Genomic DNA, 7,694 nt, shown 5'->3' with positions numbered 1-7,694 from the left:
CTTAGCCTCCCAAGTAGCTGGGATTACAGGTGCATGCCACCATGCCTGGCTAATTTTTGTATTTTTAGTATATTTCTGTATTTTTGGTATGTTGGCCAGGCTGGTCTCAAACTCCTACCCTCGTGATCCTCCTGCTTCGGCCTCCCAAAGTGCTGGGATTACAGGTGTGAGCCACTGTGCCCGGCCCCCGGCCAAACTCCCCTTTCTTAATTCACTATCTAGTTCTCTTTTTGTTATCTAATCTCTCTCAACCCAGAGTTTGAAACCTCTCTAAACTTCCACTTTTATCCAAATCTACCATTCCTTACTCTTATTCTTTATTTACCTGGGGAATGTTCTGCTCAACAACAGCCTCTTCAGCCAGAGCTGTCCGTGGTAGAACCCCCTATCAGCTACAGCTCTCTGGGAAAAGAGCTACCATCCTTTCTCCCCCTGCATCACACTCTGTGTGTGTATGGCTCTTGTTCCCTGATACGCACATACCTAAGACTAGATAGTTCTGTATTCACCCCTAAACTTCACTTTTGGCAAAGGTTTATTTTTATTTCTCTAACTATAAAACATTGCTCTCAAAATTCAGCAATAAGATGAAAAGTTTGTTATTTCATAAAGTGTAGGAGACATGTGTTACCTTTCTGCAACAAAGTAGTCATTTATCATCCATTGTATGATAAAAGGTGCCAAAACACTGATAATTTTAAAAAAAACAACAGCACACCCCCAATCAACAAAAAATGATTGCCAATCCATATGCCCTCTTGTTATTTCACGCTGGAAGTAATCATGGCACATGAGCTTCTGATGAGCAAAACAGCAACCTCAGCAACCACACTTTCTACATACATCCATTCCTCCGTTCATTTAACCATTCATTCAACCACTATTTATTAAGCACCTAGTATTTCTAGCGCTGTTGCAGTCATTGGAGATCGTCAGTGAACAAATAGTCTTTGTAGGATGGACAAAAGTACAGTGAGTTATAAGAGACAGAGATTTGGCCTTCAAACAAAAATCCACCAAAGGAGAAACTAACAACTGTAAATCTGTCTCTGAACGTAGTCCCATGACTTTCAGTAACCTTTGTTTCCTCCCCTTGAAGGCTAATGTGACTTAGACCTTGGCCAGTGACTACCTCCTCTGTTTATTATAAGTCACCCTCAAGGCTCAGGTTACCTTCAGAACTTCATGAAACAAGTAATAGTAACAATTACAACTCTAGCAACAATTTTCCTACCAAAAGAAATAATAACAACTAACATTTATTGAGCAATTACTATATTTTAGACATTTAATCCCTATAATAATCCTAAAAGTTAGGAGTAATTATTTTCTCTACTTTATAGATAAGAAGAGACCAAGACTTAGATGTAACCACCATTCCAAGCCAAGGACCTATTTCCTTGATCTGCTCAATGCTTCCTGGCTGGTATGGAGAGTGCTGATTTCTGTGGTTGACTCCAGCTCCAAAAATACTTCATCGCTATCAGCATCCTTTGTACTAATACTCTTTGCTTCTCCTTGCATCCAGCTGTCAATAAGCTCCTTTTCTTTTGATTACATCAAGAGACAATAAATATTGAATATACATGTAGACTGTTTACTATTCTAATGAAATGGTGCATTCCTCAAAGTTAATTTGGTACCTATATAAGGAGACACATAATTGGTACTGAATTCTTGGCAATTAGATAAAGCTATGCCAATAAATTCTGTAATCGGCCCCTAAATAATTGTCTTGTGTTTTTAGTCCCATTTTTTTAAATTGCAAGATCTATTATCTTTCTGCTATCACGTGCAATTTCTTTACCTTTTCTTCCTACATGTCCTCTTCTTCTGTTGCTTCAGAACACACTCACGTGAAATAAATAAAACATAACGAGCCTAGGTTATATTTCCAAGTGGTCTAAATCCCACATTTCCCAGTGACGAGATCTTCCTGGGTTCCTCCTGGCACACTATGCCTTCTTTCTTATCCTCATCTCTGCCAGGATGCCCTGGAGGCCAAAGGATTGAGAAACAGCAGAGGCCAGGCAGAGCTTGCCTTGAGAGGGCTACAGATGTTTAGTACGCTGGAGAGTCACGTGACAGTGATCTCCACCAACGATGATGACAACGTAGAGCTGAAAATGAACTCTGGATTGTCTGCATTTGCCATCTGGGAGTCAACAAGCAAAAAGATTAGAGAAAACATTTTGGACTTCAAAAAGGAAAGAGGTTTTCTAGATAAGTATGGCAAATCAATTGTCATTTTAATATTCTCCTTTTCCTGAACCATTTTTAAATGCAGCAAATACATGAAGAAAGTCACAAATTCACAAGGACAAAGAAAACACGTGAGGCAACAATAGCTGATGAGCAACATCAATAATCTTTTGAAGATAGGAAAGCAGACAGAAGAGTAGGAATAGACTTAAGAAAGCTACCACCTAAGCACCTATGGCCCAGTGGGAATTGAACCAATCTACCCTCACAGAGGCCCGGAGAGGCTCAGAACCCTTGTATCCCTGGTATTTTCAGGGAGCCCTGAAGGCAGGAAAAATGTCTGTGATCAGAATTAGGGGGGTTGGTTGCTCATCTGTACACCACACTGGTAGACTTCCCCTGGGTCCCATCACCCTTCTCTTGAATCCAGGCAACTCCTCCTCCTCCTGACTACACACAGAGATCATGGTCTCCACAGAAATGGAGAGGAAGTATTTCTATACCAGAGGATTCAAGGTATAGTACACAGCAAGGGTGGGGAGCAAAGCTGCAAACAGAGGAGTGAATAAACTTTGCTGATTGAACAGTTGAGCTCCAGTTTCTTCCCATCTGCTTCTAGAATGGCAGCACCCATGAGATACAACCAAGCAGAAATTAGCAGAGCTCTTATCAGAAGAAACTGAATGGCTTCAGAAACAACCCCAAAATCCTACAATTTTGATGTTTGGAATTTCCACGATGAAAAGCTTACTTACCAACTGATTATCATATAACAAAGCTCACTAGTATCTGTTGGCAAAAACTGCCCACCAGTACAGAGCCTCTGATCAGTTTCCTAGTGACTCACTGTTAAATACCAAGAGCTAGTCAAAGATCTCTAGATATTCGAGGAAATACTTCAGCATAAACACACAAAAATAGAGATACAAACAAATAAATTGACAAAAAAGGACCTCATTTGAACAGACAGGAGGCAGCAGAAAACATCAATGTAGTCATGATTAATATCCTCAGGGAGATGAAACAAAGTATTATATTCATGAAACAGGAACAGAATGCTATCCTTTAATAAAAGTGATGGAAATTAAAATCCAAAAATGAAATTAACTCTTACTTTTTAACAAGAAAGCAAAGTAAAACTCTTAGAAAAGAAAACAACCACCGCAAGAGGGAAAACTTCGAATATTAAAGTCCCTATTCAGAAGTGTCAACATCCGACTATTAAGAGTTCCAGGGAGAAAAAAAAAAAGAAGAGGAAGAAGAAACTGGAGAGAAGTAAATTATCAAGGAAATAACACAAGAAAACATCCCTAAACTAAAGAACATAAGTTCCGTATAAATAAAAGATAAAAATTGAAGATAAAAAATGATGCATGCCCAGGTATAATATGGCAGGACATTTGAACCTAGGGATTAAAAGATTCCAAAATTTCCCACAATTTTTAAAAGTCATATAAAAATGACGAGGAATTAGAATGCTACCTGACTTCTCAGCATTAGCACTGGGAGCTAGTTGACAATGGATTAATCTACGATTGCTCCTTTTTCCTCCTAGAACTTTTCTTTCTCTCTCAAATCTCTTTTTCTTTCTCTCTCAAATCTCTTTTCCTCACTCCCTCTTTTTCCAAGGAGTCATGCTATCCCAGAAGTTGTTGGCAGCTATTTTTTGACCAGGAAGAAGGCCAGACTTAGAAAGAAAGAAAGAAAACGTATTACGGATGGCAGAATGGAGAAAGAAGAAAATCAGGATTTGGGGCTGACATCATTGACTTGCATGATCAGATCATCCCAAGGTCCTCTGTTTCTCTCAACACTATATTACATGTGCCAAATAGTTACTCTATAGCAATTTATGGCCCACCCTCCCAAGAGGGAGTTCATTAGGTCAGTGGGAGGTTTAGGATTTTATTTTTGGTTTATACATTTTCTGTAGATTGAATAAATAATGTACCTTTTATACATAAATAAATGTATTATTTTCTTTAAAGTGTAAGTATTAACCTTATGATTAGCAACTCATGTAAAATCTTTGCTAGGCCGGGCACAGTGGCTCATGCCTGTAATTCCTGCATTTTGGGAGGCTGAGATGGGTGAATCACCTGAGGTCAGGAGTTCGAGACCAGCCTGGCCAACATGATGACACCCTGTCTCTACTAAAAATACAAAAAATTAGCTGGGCATGGTGACATGTGCCTGTAGTCTCAACTACTCAGGAGGCTGAGGCAGGAGAATTGCTTAAACCTGGGAGGCAGAGGTTGCAGTGATCCAAGACTGTACCACTGCACTCCAGCCTGGGCAACAAGAGCAAAACTCTGTCAAAACAAAACAAACAAACAAAAAAAAAACCAAAAAAACAAAAACAAAACAACAACAACAAAAAGAACCCTCTACCCTCTGCTAAAAGTAAATTAGCTTTTTGTATTATAGTATGTATTTTACTCATCATGGATACTATAAGTACATCAAACAGGTGGTGGGGACATTTTTTATTTTTAAAAAGGGTGGTCATATCTTCCAAATTGAAAGTTACTGTCTTCATTTTCTACCATAAATCCCAGAAAACATCTGAGAAGAGGCTTATTAGAATGCAAACACAATGCTTGCGGGTCCAGGCACTGTGGAGGCAGGTCAGCTCCCTGATCCTGTTGCAGGAACTCTAGGCCGCCATGTTTTATGCCATTTTCCCACCTCTTCTGTCCCCTAACCACAGCCATAACTGGTTGGATCAGGGGTAGGCAGCTGATCCAGCCAGTCCTTGGGCTGGTCAATGACCTGTGAGGTGGCTTGGTGCTAGTTCATATGCAATGTGAGCAGGAACAGGCAGGGGAGAGGGCTTACGGAGTCAAGACAAAGGCGGTAAACTATTAGCTGGCAGAGGTATTTCCAGAAGGGAGCCTGGGCCATGCAGACATGGGGGCATGACCCAGTGCCAGGCTCCAGCTGGTAGGGATAACATTCATTCACAACTCTTTCAAGGTTTACAGATAGCAGAGAGCTGGAAACCGAAAAGAGAGTCAACTTCCCAGCTCTTTGTTATTTTATTTGTTTTTTTCTCTTTTTCATCCTCCTTCTCATCTGGAGGGGAGGGAAGGGAGGAGGTCAGGAAGCAGGAGGAGGGGAGGGGATCTTGCCTCTCAGGGAGGCCTCACAATCATGGTAGAAGGTGAAAGTCATGTCTTACATGGCAGCAGACAAAAGAGAGAATGAAAGCCAAGTGAAAGGGGTTTCCCCTTATCAAACCATCAGATCTTGTGAGTCTTATTCACTACCATGAGAACAGTATGAGGGAAAATAGCCCCATGATTCAATTATCTCCCACCAGGTCCCTCCCACAACACGTGGGAATCATGGGGGCCACAATTCAAGATGAGATTTGGGTGGGAACACAGCCAAACCAAATCAAACTGGATCTGTGAAAAGAACAGAGTGGTGTTAACCAGGGGGCCCCAGTGCAGTAAAGGCTGGTTCTTCTCCAGAGCCACCTACGGAGACGCTTCTTCATGGAAATGCTTGGGCCCCATCGAGATCTACTGAATCAGAATCTCCATATTATTTTATTTTATTTTATTTTATTTTTGAGATGGAGTCTGGCTCTGTCACCCAGGCTGGAGTGCAGTGGCATGATCTCAGCTCACTGCAACCTCCTCCTCCCAGGTTGAAGCAATTTTCCTGCCTCGGCCTCCTGAGTAGCTGGGAATACAATCAGCACCATGCTCAGCTAATTTTTGCATTTTTATTAGAGATGGGGTTTTACCATATTAGCCAGACTGGTCTGCAACTTCTCATCTCAAGCAATCTGCCTGCCTCAGCATCCCAAAGTGCTGGGATTACAGGTCTGAGCCACCACACCCAGCAACCACGGTATTTAGATGTTCAAAGAGCTACCGAACCCATTCTGCCACGTTCTGTTTGAGTCCTCAGTCTGTAGAGGTCCTATCATGGTAAATGGCCCTCTGTTGGCTTTCAGTGGAGTCCCATATCTTCCTAGTTGCCCTGTATGATGGTTAACCCCTTTTACTTGGCTAAGTGAATCTCCATTCCTTCTAGCCCAAAGTGTCTAACCAAAACATTCCATAAAAGAAGGACTACAGAGGAACCTTTTGTTGAGGCTGCTAGAGATAAAAACGACAGGAGAGAAATTTTCAGATAGATCCGTCTTCCATAAAAGTGTGGTTGTTTTAGATTTCTCCTCATAAAAGCCTCCTGAGGAGCTGGTTTTCTTTGAAGAGTTATTTATAACCTAAGAAAGTGAAAACTGGAGATTATTTACCTATAAATAAATTAAAGGTACATGCATTCCTCTCGACTTTTTCTAGGTTTATGAGGCTATAAATTACTCATGCCACAAAGAAGCCAGCTTGTTCCTTTGGCGTGATGTGTTTGTATAGTGTCTGTCAATTCATTGAACTTTTCCTCCTTATTGTCTGGAATTGTAAGAACTGTGCTCAGACACCAGGGAAATCTGGGATATTAGTGTTTCCTTATGACAAATTCCTCAGATCCACATTTCCGTAATTTTTTTTCCCGGCTCATAAATGTTATAACTGCTGTTGATGGTGGAATCCTGGATTCTGAAATAATTTTCTTTCAAAAGTTAATTTTACATTTTGCCATGGTAGCTTCAGTGACTCAGCCATTGTATTGAAAATGAAATAACAATATCAGTCATCTTTAAATTATGTTAAATAGGCATTTGTTGAAGCCTCAGTTTATCCAGTTTGGAAATTATCTAATCCATTCCACCTTTTCAACCCTGCTCAATCATTTGCTCCCTCCTCTTTTCTAATTTTGGCTATTGTAATGGCATATGGACAACTATCAGCTGATGAAAGGAAAAGACAATTGCACCAATATATTAAGTTACCTGGCCTGTAATCTATTCATTTATTTATTGAGACATAGTCTCGCTCGGTTGCCAGGCTGGAGTGCAGTGGCACAATCTTGGCTCACCGTAACCTCCGCCTCCTGGGTTCAAGCTATTCTCATGCCTCAGCCTCCCAAGTAGCTGGGACTACAGGTGCACGCCATCACGCCCAGCTAAATTTTGTATTTTTAGTAGAGATGGGGTTTTACCATGTTGACCAGGACGGTCTTGATCTCTTGACATCATGATCTGCCCACCTCAGCCTTCTAAAGTGTTGGGGTTACAGGCGTGAGCCACCGTGCACAGCCATTATTTATTTATTTATATAGAGGCAGAATTTCACTCTGACACCCAGGCTGGCATGCAGTGGCACAGTCATGGCTCACAGCAACCTTGAACTCCTAGGTATCCATGAAAGCCTCCCAAGTAGTGGAGACTGTAGTGGGTCATACCACCAAGCCCAGCTACTTTTTAAAATTTCTCCTAGAGATGCGGTTTTGTTATGTTGTCCAGCCTGGTCTGAACTCTGGCACTCAAGTGCTCCTCCTGCCTTGGCCTCCCAAAGTGGTGGAATAAGCATGACCCACTGTACTCAGTCAGTAATTTATTTTTAAATTGTAATTCCAGG

Source organism: Callithrix jacchus, chromosome 4, assembly GCF_049354715.1.
Source record: "Callithrix jacchus isolate 240 chromosome 4, calJac240_pri, whole genome shotgun sequence".
Lineage (NCBI taxonomy): Eukaryota > Metazoa > Chordata > Mammalia > Primates > Cebidae > Callithrix > Callithrix jacchus.
This window is presented reverse-complemented; position numbering follows the sequence as displayed.